Source organism: Colias philodice, chromosome 29 (assembly GCF_061535455.1).
Source record: "Colias philodice isolate Cphi_HAF_F1 chromosome 29, ilColPhil1 Martin Lab GWU primary, whole genome shotgun sequence".
Classification (NCBI taxonomy): Eukaryota; Metazoa; Arthropoda; class Insecta; order Lepidoptera; family Pieridae; genus Colias; species Colias philodice.
The window spans coordinates 3,706,500-3,725,540 of record NC_143114.1 but is presented as its reverse complement, the minus strand read 5'-3'; the positions used below and the strand labels follow the sequence as shown (position 1 = coordinate 3,725,540).

Genomic DNA, 19,041 nt, shown 5'->3' with positions numbered 1-19,041 from the left:
ATTTAAAATAATTTATGTAATAGTAAAATGTACGACAAATAACTTTGACCGTACTGAAGTTAACAAGTCGAAAGGCAAATACAATTTTACATGTGTTAGACAAGGACAGATAAAGAGCTAACTTCGTGTATGTCAAAGTCATTTTTCAGATATTTATTTATATGTTACTTTTTTTTTCATTTACACTTTTGTCTTCGCCTTAACACCTCTAGTGATGTGACTACGTGAACGTATTATCGATAGGGCGAATGGGCGTATGCTAGTGTTGTATCTTACCATAAAATATAGCACTTTTTATTATAATCGGTTGTTAAATTTCACATTTGTACTAAATTTATTTCATGAAGGTTTTTATTGTGCTACTTTTGGCTGGAATTTGCGCTCAAATACATATTATACAAAACTGTTATTTGTTGTTTTAATTCCTTACCTTATCCTTTCACTACATAGTATAAAACAAAGTCGCATTCTATGTCCCTATGTATGCTTAAATATTTAAAACTACGAAACGGATTTTAAACGTTTTTTTTAATAAAGTGATTATCGACGAAGGTTTTAGTACATAATTTATCAGGTTTTAGACAAAGCGGGCGGGAAGCTAGTCTACTAATATAGCTGAATTATTTGTCCTTATTACCTTTATCTAAGTATAATCTTATATACAGGGTGTCCCAAAAAGTAGTGATGAACGGAAGCTGGGAGGTAGAGGACCTAAAGGGCTATCCGAATCACCCCCATGTATGTTATGCGATTTTTCGTATTTTCGGAGTTATGACGTTTTTTTCAATTTTTCACCTATCGCCGAGTACGGTGATATTTTCACTCATGGTGACGTCAATTATTGCGGAAGGTGCTTGATTTTTTTTTGTGTGCTAAGCTGAAAGATAGGCCAATTCAGTATGGTAACATTTACTATCGTTAGATCTTTGAATGGAATAAAAAAAAGAATTAAAATGCCAAGAAAGATAAAATTACCCAGTATGTTCTCCACTTCAAGGGCCCGTAAAAAAATAAAATCACATAAAAAAAGTTTTCCATTTGGCTTTTAAAAACTTGCTCTATCTATCAGGTAGCTACCCTGAAAATTTCATTTTATTATTCAGAAGGCTTCAATCGAAAAATTGAAATCTAAATGAGGTAAGTGCAAAAATTGAATTAACATGATGATTAATAAAAACAAATTAAAACCAATAACAAGGTGTTTAATTACAAGAAATTTTTAAAATGACCCCGCTATTGCTCAGTGCAAGTGCGACATCACCGTAAAAAGTTGTCTTTTAAATGTCTGAATGCCCTTTTATCATTTTTAATGGTTTCTTCTGCTACTATGAATTTCCAGGTTATTTCGTTCAAATTGTGGCAGTCTCTCGTCTTTGTAGTATCCCCACGGAAAATAATCAATAGGGTTTATGTCCGGGGACCGTCGAGGCCAGGCTAAAGGGCAAAGATACCCTGAAAGATGGATTGATCGTTGCAGCCTGCGCATGCGCTGGTGACGCCTGCCTTAAAGCCTGGCCTGCACGGTCCCTCGACCTAAACCCCATTGATTTGTTTCAATGGGGATACTAAAAAGACCTCGGCTACTTGAGAGAATGCTACAATTTGGACGAAATAACCCGGAAATTCATAGTAGCAGAAGAAACCATTAAAAATGATAAAAGGGCATTCAGACATTTAAAAGACAACTTTTTACGGTGATGTCGCACTTGCATTGAGCAACAGCGGGGTTATTTTAAAAATTTCTGGTAATTAAACACCTATTTATGGGTTTTAATTTGGTTTTAATGATCATCATGTTAATAAAATTTTTGCACTTACCACATTTAGATTTCAATTTTTCGATTGAAGCCTTCTGAATAATAAAATGAAATTTTTAGGGTAGCTACCTGATAGATAGAGCGAGTTTTTAAAAGCCAAATGGAAAACTTTTTTTATGTGATTTTATTTTTTTATGGGCCCTTGAAGTTGTGAACATACTGGATAATTTTATCTTTCTTGGCATTTAATTCTTTTTTTATTCCATTCGAAGATCTAACGATAGTAAATGTTACCATAGTGAATTGGCCTATCTTTCAGCTTACCACACAAAAAAAAATCAAGCATCTAGCGCAATAAGTCACGTCACCATAAATAAAAATCTCATCGTACTCAGCGATAGATGAAAAATTGAAAAAAATGTCATAACTCCGAAAATACGAAAAATCGCATAACATACATGGGGGTGATTCGGATAGCTCTCTAGGTCCTCTACCTCCCAGCTTCCGTTCATCACTACTTTTTGGGACACCCTGTATAAAAATGAATCGCAAAATGTGTTGGTAAGCGCATAACTCGAGAACGGCTGAACCGATTTCGATAATTCTTTTTTTATTATATTCCTTGAAATACAAGGATGGTTCTTATGTAGAGAAAACGTAAATATTATGTACCACGGGCGAAGCCGGGGCGGACCGCTAGTATTATTATAAAGCTGAAAAGTTTGTTTGCTTGAAAGCGCTAATCTCAGAGGAACTACTGGTCCGATTTGAAAAATTCTTCCAGTATGTAGCCTATTTATTTAAATTCAAATTTGCAAGAATGTAGTTACAATTTACAAATTATATGTAGATGTTTGAATTACAATATTATGTGGCTAATATATTCTACCCATAGATTGGGTGTGCGAATATTATAACAACAAATTAATCTAATTATTAAATGTACACAAAATACAATATAAAAAAAGCGCAAAATATTTTACATGCAGTTCGCTGCTATTTACAAAAGTTCATACAAGAACCACTAGAGGGCGCTTTTATCAAGAACTATATAGTTCTTGATAAAAGCGCCCTCTAGTGGCCCTCAGGTATACCTGAAAACGTTTTACAAGCTTGATTTAGCATGAAAAAAATTAAAAAAAATGTTGTGTGGTTTTATGAAACCACGGTAAAAGTGAAACTTAGGCACAAAATTATCGTATTTGTACGATAATTATCGTACGGTTCGACCGTCACGCGACATGCGCTACTACAGACCAAAAAGTTTGAGACGATATAATAAAAGTTTCACTTTAATAATGGGAACAAGTTCACAATGTACATTCGTTAAAATGTCCGACTATCCGATATGAACACAAAATTTCATGAGAATCGGTCAAGCCATTTATGAGGAGTTTAGTACAAACACTGCGACACGAGAATTTTATGTTTTAGATAGACGTGTTTCAGAAAGAAATCTGCATTATGTTTGTTAATTTAAGCAAATATTGTCACTTCAATCAATAATTGTATTTCTTTTAACAGTTTACTTGTCATATTAAATATTTGAATTGGTTGTTTTTTTTACTTACTGCATATAATATATAGTTAGAAATTTAAAAAACGAAAAAAAAATGCGTTTCATTTTTGCATTGAAATTGTATGATCCTTTATGTATTTTAATTACAACACATTTAAGCTGATGTAATACCCGATCTCAATCAGTCAGGAGCTACTATGATTTTACAGTTTTTACCAGACGCTCCCAAAATTTGGATCGCCGTGTTGAGTGCCCTGAAAAAATCAACTGCAGTATTTTGAAATTTTTATATCAAAAGTTTGTAAATATGGATGGAAGTAAAAAAACAATATGAATGTTTGCGACCCTTTAACGTAAAAACTACTGGACGGATTTGAATGAAACTTTACAGAAATATATCTTACACTGTACACATCAGAATAACACAAGACAGACGGAAAATGGAAATACTTGATGTTTATTACGGCATAGCTATTATTATCATAGTTATGTTTGTCAGATGATTTTAGCTAAACAACATAAGCGCACGTTGTGTTACTGGCTGTAGCTAAAATCTTGTTTAATTCATGAAGACAACAACGAACCAAAAATGATTTAAATCGGTGATCGAAAAAGGTAGGTATATATTTTACGGTTAACGCGATTTAAGTGAAAACTTATTTAATTATTTATTTACAAAGCCGAACGTGACAGGTCAATCTTACTCACTAGTCAGAAAATTAAGTGGCATAAAAGCATTCAAAATTGTTCTTTTCATGTAAATTTTAATTTGTATGCCGACTGTAGCACAGATTAGAGAATAGTTACTTCACTGTAGTGTGTAGACTAGCCAGGTTAGGTTATAGGTTAGGTTACTAGCTGTGCTCCGCGGTTTTACCCGCAGTGCTCCGCTCCTGTTGGTCTTAGCGTGATGATATACATATATAATATAGCTTATAGCCTTCCTCGATGAATGGGCTATCTAACATAGAAATAACTTTTCAAATCGGACCAGTAGCCAGTAGTTCCCGAGATTAGCGCGTTCAAACAAACAAACTCTTCAGCTTTATAATATTAGTACTATAGATCATCTGGTTATATGCTAACTAGTAAGACCGGTATACATTAGTGTTGTATGGCGCCTTAACCCTTCAATTCCCAGTGTCACCTGTAGGTGACAGTAGTTTAATATTTTTTTTCTACCACATGAAAATTTATTTTTTAATTCTACCACGTTTGTAGCAAAGCTTATTAGTTGAACTATTCATGGTTTTTTTCTGGCAAAGCTAACCTTATGATATTTATCAAATTTGTTTAGTTGTTTCGCGCGTACTTGAAGTAGTCAGAGTTTGTGTGATTCCTTGAAGTATAAAGTGATATAAAAATGTCCTGACAGTAAGTATTGTTTTTTTTTCTTATTATATATTGTAAATGAATGTATTAGCTATAATATAAATATATTTTATGCTAAAAATAACTAATAGAATCTTCACTACAGCACTGAAAATATGCCGTGTCACCTGGAGGTGACACTGGGCATTATAACAACTTTATTATTCCGAATTCATTGTAAGTAATAAAAAGACTGTCGTTTATATTTTCTCTTATTGCTATGTGGTGATATTGTTTTAGAGCTTGTTTACGTATTACAGGTTGACGTTAGATGAGATTGCCGAGGAGTTGCACGCCGGAGAAGACCCAGGCGATATTATTTTATTTTCTCCTGATGATGGTATGGTGACTGACGAAGATAGTGGAGACGAAAATGACGCTAGTATTTTTCATTTTTTAGTCGCATGCTTTGGTCACAAGTATACTGTCAAAATAGTACTTCCGTCTCTGGAGAAAATTGTGTACATGACGAGGAAGAACAAGTCGAAATACCGAAGAAAAAAGATATTAGAAAGCTTCTGATGAAATTATTACCGCTAAGTGGCATGACAACAGCATCGTTACCATCGTATCCAACTAACACGGACTGGATCCTATCATAAAAGTAGATCACATTGGATTTGTGGATAAAAAACGGGTTTTGGCATACAAGCAGCTTGCCAAAATGCATGGCTGATCAAAGGGCTGATGGAAACTAACTGGACCTACTACAATTTCCAACGGAATGTGGCAACCATAATTCTGCCTGGAGCGTTTCAGCACAAATGAGAGTGCCCACAGAAGTGAGGAGTGCTGGAACTGTGGACGACCACTCGGCAGTCGATTGCTCACAGCGAAGATGCAGGTACACCAAAAAATGTGCACCAAGTGCAATATCGTTTTACTTCTAAAGTTTTGGTACATCTTCCACAAAAAATTAGTTATGTATTTTTTTTCTACTTGTTCATAAATAAATATTATTATAATAAAAATCGATATTTTATTCCTACCAAAAAAAGAAAAATCTCGTTAGTCCTTTAGAGTCCTAAGTTAAAACAATGCCCAGTGTCACCTGTAGGTGACACCCTCATAAAAAAAATGGGGGGTAGAATTAATTTTTTTTTTCTTTGTTTTTGTCTTCGCCAGATGTATCTAAACTATTTCAGTAAAAGAGAAATGCAAAATTGCTATTATCTTGGACATGGGAATTGAAGAGTTAACTACATAATTTCCGTTACATATAATTATTATTATAATATCTACACGTGGCTCACCACGTTTTTAGCTTTCGAAATGACAAAACTATGAGAAAGGAAATGCACTGATTTTTTCATTGATAAACTTTGGTTCTTTATTTCCGTTCATGTTGAGGAGATTTTTGTGATTTTGTTATGGTTCGATAGGCACATTTGTGGAATGTATATATGTCGTGGCCATATCGTAAATTTGCTCATTTCATGAAATGTTCAAAAATCTTAAAATCAGTCACAATTTTTAGAGGAGATTAGTTTAATAGGAACACTGAAAGGAGAATATAAATTTTGAAATAAAATATTTTGGTAAATAACTGTTCTTTGCCATATTACCATAATATATATGCAGTTACATTTTGTAAAATTAAATTGTAATACTGAAAAGTGCTACTTACTATGGAGTTTCTTGCCGGTTCTTCTCCATCTCCACAGATAGGTACTGCTTTTGAAACGGTGGTAATTTTTAAAAATATGTTATGACGATTCAAAAGTGCTTCTAGAAGAAGTCATAATGAATAAATAAAAGTTTGAGTTTGAGTCTGTTCGAAAAGTTATTATATGTATTGATATGTCAGATTTAACTTTAATATTTTATCCCTTTTTCCCGCCTCTTTTTGTTTTCTATTTTCGATTGAGATTTAACATTATATATTTTTTGTTTGTTACCTGTATCTTAAACTTTAATCTATATTATATATAAAACTCAAAGGTGACTGATATAGTGATCTATCAACGCACAGCCCAAACCACTGGTACAACAGGTAGATGTCATAACGTAGGCGTCCCCTAAGAAAGGATTTTAGAAAATTCATCCCCCAAGGGGATCAAATAGGGGATGAAAGTTTGTACCATGAAAATTTATCTTTTCCACGCAGGCGAAGCTGCGGGCAACAGCTAGTTAAAACATAAAACTGTGCTTCCTAAATAAAACTTCTTTACATAATATTATGTAAATAGATTAATAACTCCAATAATTGTAAAGTAGAACCTTGGGCGTTAAAAAGGCAATATTATAACCAACTAGCTGCGCCCCGCGGTTTCCACCACTCGGCTCCGCTCTTGTTGGTCTTAGCGTAATGATATATTACTATAGCTGCTTTCCTCGATAAATGGGCTATTTATCACCGAAAAAATTTTTTAAATCGGACCAGTAGTTCAGGAGATTAGCGCGTCCAAACAAACAAACTCTTCAGCTTTATATGTAATATTACCAGCTGTGCCCTGCGGTTTTACCCGCAGTGCGTCACTCCTGTTGGTCTTAGCGTGATGATATTTAGCCTATAGATTTCCTCGATAAATGGGCTATCTAACACCGAAAAAATTTTTCAAATCGGACCAGTAGCTCATGAGATTAGCGCGTCCAAACAAACAAACTCTTCTCTAATATTATTAATATAGATAATTAGTATAGATTATTTATTTAATTTGATTCAAAAATTCCGTGAACATTATTTTATACGATTGTTAAATATGACACAAAAAAGTTACTGACGCAAGTGGCTTTAGTATCGAAAGTCTGGTTTTTTGGCAGTCAGGGACGCGTACCTATTGTTAGTTTCTGCGCGGTTGGTTACATACTAGATGTGCCCGTGACTTCGTTCATGTTAATTATTTAGGCATACTATAATATTATTAAGCTAAAGAGTTTGTTTGTTTGTTTGTTTTAACGCGCTAATCTCAGGAACTACTGGTCCGATTTGAAAGATTCTTTCAGTGTTAGTGACATATCACACTAGCGGATTGCGAGCGGTTTCAAAGCGGAGCGGGTGCGCAACGAATACGTTGCGGGCGCGCAACGAACACGCCGCGGTTGCGCAGCGAATTCGTTGCGGACGCGTCATTTTGTATACTCTCGCACAAAAGCCAGCCCTTCCGCCTTGCCTAACTTCCATTCAATATTTCCATCGTTTCTGTAGCACTCAATTTTTTAACCGTACTGTGGAAATGCACTTACTTAACAGTTAACTAAAGATGTAATAACAACTGGAGTTGTTAAAAAAAGGTGCTATAAAATTGAATTACTAGGACTTTTAGAATGTACCATACATTCCAAAAGTATGTAACGACTGACCAGTATAATCTCTCCCATAGCAACGTATGTTATAAAGAGATTTTGTGAACCTAATTATGAGCAAAGTGATAGTGAGTTGCTGGTTGCTTGATAAAATTTTCTATTCACTGCTATTTATCTAATAATAAGATAGCCCTGTTTTAGTTAAGGAGCTTTAACATTTATTTCACTAATGAACTTTCTTAATGAGCAATTAAGTTATCTGATTGCATTTCGACCAAGATTTAATAGATAAAACAATACCCTAAACATTAACATGTTATGAAACTCGTAAAAAATAATGATCTCATAATTATTATACTATCACAAGTTATAAGTAACAACCAGCACGGATTCCATTTTGTTAATGAGTGTACATGACTGCGACGTAAACGTTGCGCATCTGCCACGCGTCCGCAACGAATTCGCTGCGCAACCGCAACGTATTCGTTGCGCACCCGCTCCGCTTTGAAACCGCTCGCAATCCGCTAGTGTGATATGTCACTTAGATAGCTCATATTCGTTCATGTTTATTTTGATTTATAATTAAGTTGTAACATTGTGTAATCTATGATGTTGTAGCCCGTAGCCCCAATGATGTTGTAGCATCAAATTTATTTTAATTTTATGTTACACTTCGTCCGTGGTACACGTATACCTAGTACCTACGTTCTCTCTCCATAAGAACCATCCTCGTACTTATTAAAAAAGAATTAACAAAATCGGTTCAGCCGTTCGCAAGTTTTACGCTTACCAACGAATAAATTACGAAATAATCGCTGGAGATTAATCGCCCAAAAAATAAGACTTTAATTTTAATGTACCTATTGGAACCAAATTGTGGCACCCATTTTGTTTTCTATTCTTAAATAATAATTTATTACCAAATTTTATGTAAGTTGTAAGTCGGAGGTACCTACGAAACTAGATGACCATAATAAATTGATTTTTCAATTTATTTGTACATGTTTTCATCATCACTGCTCGAACGGCGAATGAAAACATGAAAACATCGTGTGGAAACCGACATGTCGAATGTCGAAAAAATAAATATCCTATAATAAAAGAAGATACAAAAACCAAATAATAATAAAAAAAATGTTGTGTGGTTTTATGAAACCATGGTAAAAGTGAAACCGTTCGAACGGTTCCGAACACTGCTTTGTGTAGCGCATGTCGCGTGACGGTCGGCTGCCGAGTAGGTATGGCAGCCGCGATACACGCGACATGCGCTACACAGACCAAAAAGTTTGAGACGATGTAATAAAAGTTTCACTTTAATAAGTTAAATATTTAAAGAAATAAAAATTGCCATATAAAATTGCCAGTAAATTATTTCACAATTTTATGAAATTTTTATAAACTGCTGTCAATTTCAATGATAAAATCAATGAGGTAAACATAATTGTTATTGCATTTTAATATTTATTATTTAACATACATATTACACACCTTTTTTTACCAATATTACAATTTAATTTTACATAATAATATGTAACTTATATTTAAAACTACACAATATAATATCATAATATGCCAAAGAGCTGTCCTGTGGTTATTACGCGACAACCCTCCATGTATTTTCATCTTCCTCTTTTTTCGGCGCATGATTAACTGCTGGGTAAACGTTTAGGACAACTTATATAGTTTTTAATGTTACTATGAATAAAGGATTAATAAATAAATAAATTTAAACACAAACATGCTTTTTTATTTTCCTACAATACCTTATGGCTTATAACATACAAAAAGCATTTTACTTTCATTTACAAGGTCCCCATATTTTGTCACCCTATAAGAATTTATATCTACTTGCATTAAGAAAAAAGTAAAACCCAACTACGACAAAAAACGGCGCTGAAAAAGTATAAAACAAGATTTTCAGAATACTGAACTGAACAAAGTTGCTAATGTAGTTGCAAGTAAATGGACACAGTAGACTCTACCAAGATGCCTTCGTTGTAAATTGACAATAATGTCATACAATACTATTGAAGTTTGCAATATTCCACTATGTAGAGATAAATTTTCATGTTTGGAAAACCGCAGTCACACGTTGTCAAAGTGCTACGGTAGATAGGTATATGTAACCTGTGACTACGCTTTTCCAAACACGAAAATTTATCTCTACCCTCCTTTTGCTTAGCCGTAGTCGGGTAGAAAATTAAAACAGCAATTAAGTATAGATATTTTTTCTACGTCGGTCGCTATGTCTGTATGTCATTATGTTTGTACAAAGATTACACTTAAAACCACTGAATCTAAATGTAAATGTAAATGAAAGCTACATATTGGTACATAATGTATATTTGATATTTTTTTAAGGGTCGATTTTTCTATGCTTGGATAAAACTTATCCGTCCAATAAAGTATTACACGATAATATTAAAATGTCACGTAAACTGTCAAATACGGGCAATTAGAATACGTTTTTAAAAACGAATAAGTTTTAACCAAAGATTGAAAAATCAGCCCTAAATAAATTAAAATTAAAGCTAGAGATTTACCCATGATGCAGATGAAGTCACAGCTCAGGGACAACTAAGTAATAAGTTGACCGTGATATGACTCATTTTGAAGATGATTTAGCAAATAAAATATTTGATTGATTTGATAAGATCTTCGTGGCTACGCTCAATATCATTTTGAAATCTAATGTATACTAATTATTAAAATATTTTTATTTTATTACTTATTTAAATGTGTTTATTTTTGTGCACACTCCGCCAACTATTAAAAAAAAGTTTTGAAAGATTTATATCTAATCATATACCTATTATATTTAATTCATCATCGAGATACACCAAAATGCACATATCCACGAAATTAAGTATATTATGCATTTTATCTAATATTTAAAAATCTATGAAATAATAGCCCAGGAGATGGTGACAGAAATTATTGGGTGACTTGTACCAGGATGAACCCGCATTTGGCCAGCGTGGTGGATTATGGCCCGAACCCTCAGCCGTGTTCCTTCACTGAAAACAAATATGGGCTAAAGGTAAAATGGTAATTATATCACAAAAAATCAGGTAACTAAGGTAATCGGAAATGAAACAATAAAGTCAGTTTTTCATACACACATCATTTCATACATTTTAATTATTTTTTGTTTGTGTTGCGTTTTGTTCAAAACGCATCGCTTATCTACGAGCATAACCTTAAAAAAGTCATAAAATTTTTTGCATTAATAATTTTAACACGTTAAAATATATAAATAATTCGTAAACATATAATAATCAACACAGAAAATCAATAATAATGTATTGACGTCAATTGTGAACTTTTCAAAAAATATTTTACAATATCTGTGCAGAAAGTTCAAGGGCGAGCGTGTTTTGTGAAAAATATTTAATTCAAAATACATAACCGCTAATATTTTTTATAGCTGGCTACTCTGTGACGCAAATCGTACGTCACTAACTAGTCACTATACACGTGCCCTTGCTAAAGTAATCTACATCTAAATCATACTATAATATTAAATAGCTACAGTCTGTTTGTTCCGTTTTTGATGAAATTTTGATTTAAAGTACATAGTATATGTACCTTTTTTGTCAAAACACGCCCTAAATTGAAGTTAGGAATAAGTAACAACATTCAACACATACAACAACAGTGGAACAGTGGGGCATAACTAGTCTTGTAGAAATATGTGTAGAAGTTTGTTTCAAAGTTCATTTTTATGGATCTACTACAGTAATTCGTATTTTATTAGCTTTCCGCCCGCGGCTTGGCCCGCATAATAAATTATATACTAAAACCTTCCTCTTGAATCACTCTATCTATTAAAAAAAACCGCATCAAAATCCGTTGCGTAGTTTTAAAGATTTAAGCATACATCATTACATAGGGACAGAGAAAGCGACTTTGTTTTATACTATGTGTAGTGATGCTGTTAAAATTAAATTATTTATGATCTAGAAAGCTACAGTATTCCTAAATGATATAAACAATATAATACATATATTCGTTTTTTTAGCGACTTAAAAAAATATATGGCAAGTCATGTGTCGGGCGGAACCAGGCAGCGAGCTATGTATTTAAATTTATACAGTACAATACATTTAACACATTAAAAATCTTAATTGCCTACTTAACTATCATTATTAAATTACATTTTATTAGGGTAGAGTGCAGACTTCGCTTAAAACATAATGATATATACCTTAAAAATGTTAGTACCTACCTACTTGTGATAAATGTATATAGAACTAGCTTTCTGCCCGCGGCTTCGCCCGCGTTTTCAAAGAAAAACCCGTTCCCGTAGGATTTCCGGGATAAAACCTATCCTATGTCCTTTCTCAGGTATCAAAATATCTCTATACCAAATTTCATGCAAATTGGTTCAGTAGTTAAGGCGTGATTGAGTAACAGACAGACAGACAGAGTTACTTTCGCATTTATAATATTAGTATGGATTATAGGTATACAGGGTGTCCCACTATTGTTATACTAAGCACGAAGGGACTTGTAGTTTTGCATACACGTATATACGTACGTATTATTACGTATTATTATATATTTACGTATATACGTAAAAAATAATTTAACAACAAAATTACATCAAAAAATTTTTGCTAAATTTTTCCTGAAAATCCATGTTTTCTTCCCTAGCTTCGCGCAGCCGGCATATACCGCGGACCGCCTCGCTAATGTGAGCATTTTGTCTATGAAAACATAATCTTAAACAAGTCAATAACTGCGTTAAAAACAACCGACTTCAAACTTATACTTCCAACATTTACAAATACAGACAAAAATGCTCATAAAATAAAAACTACTGGGCCTATCCGAATAAAATTTTTATGGGACCAATTCGACACCATCCCGCAACGAACAAAAAAAGAATCACGTAAATCGGTTCAGAAACCACGGAGTAATCGGTGTACATACATAAAAAAAAAACATACCGGCCGAATTGATAACCTCCTCCTTTTTTTTGAAGTCGGTTAATGATAGCTCACGTGCTGGTAGCAAAGCTGGGCAGGTTGCTTGTTATGGATGTACACATAGAGTTTTAAGAATTCATCTATTTGAAAAAAAACTGCGTCTGGAATTTTATAAGTATTTTTTACATACTCAGCGTTTGCAAAACTACAACCTCCTTTGAGCTTAGTATACCAACAGTGGGACACCCTGTATACGTATGTATATACATATATTATATCTATGTATTATTTATAGTATTATTTATTAGTAATTATTGCGTATACTTTTTACCCAACTCCTTTTTCTATTTTGTTATCACATCTTCAGTTGGAAGAAATCACTTATAAGTGATAAGGCCGCAATCTGTGCTGTGTCTTCTTTTAGCATAACTTTTTGTATTTTTTTTGTGGGCAGTACAATAAAGTATTTAAATAAATAAATAATTTAAATTATTTATCTAAGTATCATTTTAGAACTGCATATTTATAAGGGCTAAAATCTAAATATTTTGTGGTAAGACAGAAAATACCTAGTAAAAGAAATTATATGTAACTAGCTTACCGCCCGCGGCTTCGCCCGCTTTCTCTAAAACCTAATAAATTATATACTAAAACCTTCCTATTGAATCACTCTATCTATTAAAAAAACCGCATCAAAATCCGTAGCGTAGTTTTAAAGATTTAAGCATACAAAGGGACATAGGGAAATAGGGACAGAGAAAGCGACTTTGTTTTATACTATGTAGTGATAATCAAAATCTTTGTAACTAGCCCTTATTGCACGCCTCATAAGCGAAGCGTTGAGGTGGGTACTACTGTCACTTCGCGCAAAACATCTGATTTTTCAAACTTAAAATGTCTTTATGTAAGTATCATACATTGCACTTGTAAGATAATACATACACACACATATTAAGAAAAAACACTATTTTTAACGTTCATGATATTTTTGATGTCATTTTTGTTATTTAAACTAGTTAAAAAACAGTTTAAAAAAGTTCTGTCTTGGACGTCCGTGTGTCTGTATGTGCGGATCCTTTTTCTTGTTAACACGATAGCGACCGAAATACTTTACTAATCGAGTCTTTTTTTTTCTCTTACGCTTGAGTATGCTCAGGAATAGAACCCTTTCATTTTTCAGGGTCTGATTCGATGTGGTTTAATTGTTATTAAATAAACAAAAATAATAATTAATAAATATTTATTAAAAAAAAATTATGAGGCGTGCACTTTTGGATTTTCCAAATTAGTTTTCCAAATACTTATAGTTACGGAAATACACAAGAAGAAACATTAAAATGGAAATATATTTAAACAGGCTCGGCATCTATTTTTTTATAATAAACAAGTCTATTTTAAGTTTCGTTCCAAAAATAAATATTTTGCCTCAATCATTTTTTTGTAAACATCAAAACAATTTTTTTATTCATCTTCTAATGTGAAGCAAAGACGAACGTTTAGCTACATAATATTATGTAGATTATGTTTATATCAAACAATATTCTGTCAGAGTTATTAAATAAAGGGGTTTGAAAATTTTTGTATGGAGCCAGAATGTTTAATTTGATACATTCGGAGAGGTATTTCAACGATTAAATATAATAAAAATTGGAATTATTTAGCAAAATTGTTTTCCATATACATTTTTTGCTCGTTTGTATGTCAGCAATCGAAATATACAAGTTTTATAGTGCGACGCAAAAACGAAAAAAAATCAAAATGGCGGACAGTAGGTGTGCCAAACATTTTCAACCCCCTTTCTTGACCGAATTCAACAACTATTGTAAAATTGTGAATATCACTTCAGAGGATCATTTAATTTATACTAATACTATCTTTCAGACCGCGGCTTCGCATGAGTTTTTAAAGAAAAATCCGCATAGTTCTCGTTACCGTGGAATTTCCGGGATAAAACCTATCCTATGTGTTAAGTTACCTTCTATATGTGTGCCAAGTTACCTTCTATATGTGTGCTAAATTTCATTGTAATCGGTTCAGTAGTATTTGCGTGAAAGAGTAACAAACTGCAAACACACACACACACACACATCCTCACAAACTTTCGCATTTATAATATTAGTAAGATTAAAACTGCTTTTTACATTACCTCTCTGATTAAATTTTTTAATTTATTAAATTAAATACTTAATAAAATAAATAATAATATTACCTTCACAATCGCCTAACAACGGTTTAGAGCAATCTTCTGTATCCTCTCCCATCTCACGGAACCGTTCGCGTTGTATTAAGTTCTCTTCTGAATTATTTCTGAGAAACACGAAATATAATGTTATTTATTATGCATACCATGTTTAAATATAAATTTATAGTTGAATCATTTCTATCGCCTTAAATACGTATTTTATCATAATTTATCTATAACATTATTTTTTATCGATTTATCTAAATTTTCCTGACTTATAGAAATTTTCCCCACAAAGAGAAATTTTCCTCACGTATAGAAATTTTCCTGGCTTATAGAAATTTTGCTGGCTTATAGAAATTTTCCTGACGTATAAAGATTTTCCGGGCTTATGGAAATTTTTCTTTCTTATCGTAATTTTCCCGACTTATGGATTTTTCCTGGCGTATAGAAATTTTCCTGACTTATACAAATTTTCCGTATCTATATAAATTTTCCTTGTTTATAGACATTTTCCTGGCGTATAGAAATTTTCCTTTCTTATGGAAATTTTCCAGCTTATAGAAATTTTCCCGGCTTATAGAAATTTTCCTGACTTATCGTAATTTTTCTGTCAATTGAAAGGAGATTGCCCAAGTGACTATGGCACTTGGTATCGCAATCAATCTTATTGTGTCAAGATGAAATATAGCTCAATTTACAGCTTGATGTTAGTACTTTTAGAAACGATTAAAGTTTTTATGTAAATAAGCCGCAGTTCACGACAATAAAAATAAAACAATAGTTTTATTCAACGCTTCAAAAAAATACTTTATCGAGTTTAAACTAACGATGAACGTTATGTTTTACATTTATTACATAGGTAATATTTTAATTTACAAGACAAATGTGAAAAGTAAATCGTAATAAACATTATTTCAAAATAAATAACATCGAACAATGCGTCGAACACAATGACAGATGACGCAGGAGGCTTGCAAGAGAGATAGATATATGTGTCAAAACAAAAACTTTTACTTTTATTTCTATTTATTCGGTATAATTACGACTTAATAGTGATAAATATGATCATTATAAAATATACAAATAGGAATTAACAATATAACGAACACGTGACACAACTAGCATTTTACCGATTCCATACGTAGTCATACATGTTTCAAAAGAATAACTTTTACTATTGTTTCAATTTATCCGGTATAATTAAGACTTAATATTGATACATATGATCATTATAAATACAAATAGGAATTAACAATATCACGAATACGTGGCACAACTAAAATTTTAACGATACCACCCGTGGTCATTCTCCTTTCCCTAACTACTGTTAAAATCATTTTTCTTATCTTCCTAAAATTCGAAATTTTTACGACTGATTAAACTACATGACTGATTTACTACCAACCACCCACCTAATCCCATCGACATCCCGTACGCTATGCTCTCTATCCACAGGCCGCGCGTGCGCACAATGGCATATAATTATATCTGCATAGCTAGCGAACGTATAAACTCGCCCGGTCGTTGGGCGCTTTCACCAGGGCCCTGGAATTATGGAATTATTGTTAATTTCATGAACAATATCATCATCATCATTTTTATTGAAAACAATATTCATATATTTTTCTTTGCCCGCGGATTCCCCTGATGTTAAATTCGCATCAGTATGAGTCGTTTCACCGCTGTTACCCATGACCATGTCACATTAAAACGAAAAAACACAATTTCGCATTTATAATATTACTAGATGTCCGCCCCGTCTTCGCCCGTGGTACATATTTCGCAATAAAAGGTAGCCTATGTCCTTTCTCGGGTATCAAAATATCTCCATACCAAATTTCATACAAATTGGTTCAGTAGTTTAGGCGTAACAGACAGACAGACAGAGTTACTTTCGCATTTATAATATTACTAGTGGTCCGCCCTGGCATCGCCCGTGGTACCTATATGTTTAAACTATCCTATCTCTCAAGTTGGATCGAACTGCACATGGTGTGCGAATTTTATTATAATCGGTTTAGTGGTTTAGGAGTCCATTGAGGACAAACATTGTGACACGAGATTTATATATATTAAGGGGGCGCATAAAGCAAAATAACCAATCTTCTATTAGATGATACGTGTAATATGCAAGACCAAATCTAAAAAATAAAATATATATCAAACTAGATGATATGTTCAACGATTCTGTTTAATCAAAAACATAAAATATTAAAATTTACTCGATACAAAAAAATCACCAAGTTAGCTCTAATTTTCACACTTTTACGTTTTCTACTTGACATGGTAATACTTATTATGATTTTTTTTTCATAAACAATTATATTAAAACATTTGCAAGATATTTGTCAGAGCATTTTGTGTAATTACTTTTAGTTTTGGTTTTATCTGCGATAAACCACTTTTGGCGCTCTTTTTTTCTCGAGATAAACGTTTGATTTTGTCACGATAAAAGTGGTTTATCGCAGATAAAACCAAAACTAAAAGTAATTACACAAAATGCTCTGACAATTAATATCTTGCAAATGTTTTAATATAATTGTTTATGAAAAAAAATCATAATAAGTATTACCATGTCAAGTAGAAAACGTAAAAGTGTGAAAATTAGAGCTAACTTGGTGATTTTTTTTTATCGAGTAAATTTTAATATTTTATGTTTTTGATTAAACAGAATCTTTGAACATATCATCTAGTTTGATATATATTTTATTTTTTAGATTTGGTCTTGCATATTACACGTATCATCTAATAGAAGATTGGTTATTTTGCTTTATGCGCCCCCTTAAGATAATATATGGATTTTCTGTGGGCCCTGGAGGGAAAGTACTTGAAATAGAGTTATTACTTATTTGGTTGTTGATTAAAAGTTAATCAATTATCTATACTTCAGTTCTAAAGCTGGACAGTTTGCATGAACGCGCTAATCTCAGGAACCACGGAAAAGATTTCAAAAATTATTTCACTGTGAGTATAGGTACATTATGTAGTTAGTTATAGTTATAGTAGAGAGTACATTTATCGAGAAAGGCTATAGGCTAAATATCAGCAAGTTAAGACCAACAGGAGCGGAGTACTGCGAGTAAAACCGCGGGGCAAAGCTTATTAGGTACATATATAAAATAGCAAATTGGATATATATTTTTTATTATGTGTTTCCTTCATACTTACCTAGCTTTCCGCCCACCCTTGTCTAAAACATAACAAATTAAATACCAAAAACCTTTCCTAAGAACTACTCTATGGCATTGAATCGAGGAAACAGAGCTAGTCTTGTAGAAATATGTACAAACGTTTGTTTCAAAGTAGCTACAGTATTCCTGAATGATATAAATAATATACAGGGTGTCTCAGTATCGGTATAATAAGCGCGAAGGGACTTGTAGCCTTGCATACTGCACTGATTACGTAAAAAATCCTATTCTATAAATGCGAAAGTTTGTGAGGATCGATGTATGTTTATTACTCTAATTTTTGTGTATTTGTCTGTATGCATGTCCTGGCTAAACACAAAAAGTACTATACGGATTTACTTCAAATTTGGTACAGAGAGAGAGTGAGACCTGAGGAAGCACATAGGATAGGTTTTATCCCGAGTAAGTAGTATTGTATGGGATATAATAGTATTGCACAATATGAAGGGCAATGGGATAACCATTACTGGGTCACAACAAGTAAAACGACATTGAACAAGTTAAAAATAAAATAATTGCATAATTTCGAAACGCAGTGCCGAAATGCGAGCTAAAAATAGACGGTCGATAACTGGTAATTTTTGATATTGGACAAGTTAATAAATATTTTAAAGGGTTCCGTTTGTACATGAGATTAAAGTTATTTTTATTTTTTAATATATATGTTCATTTTCTTCTAACTTTTCCTATATCCTAAGGTTGCCTGGAAGATATCGCTTTTTAGCGATAAGGCCGCCTATTTGTACCGCTCCAGTTAGTTTGATTTTGTTTTGTTTTGTGTGTGCAAATAAAGTGTTTTTTATTTTTATTTTATTTATTTATATATTTTATTATATATTTT

At 32.7% G+C, this 19,041-nt stretch overlaps 1 long non-coding RNA gene across 1 annotated transcript; it reads right to left on the bottom strand.

Annotated features, from left to right (window-relative positions):
• Positions 1-10,694: 10,694 nt before the first annotated feature.
• Positions 10,695-16,702, bottom strand: LOC149475879 (uncharacterized). Its single transcript, XR_016317903.1, has 4 exons — positions 16,699-16,702; positions 16,422-16,497; positions 15,034-15,131; positions 10,695-10,910 (listed from the first exon to the last, which is right to left on the bottom strand). It is a non-coding gene; the product is annotated as an uncharacterized LOC149475879 (long non-coding RNA).
• Between the last annotated feature and the right edge of the window lie 2,339 nt (positions 16,703-19,041).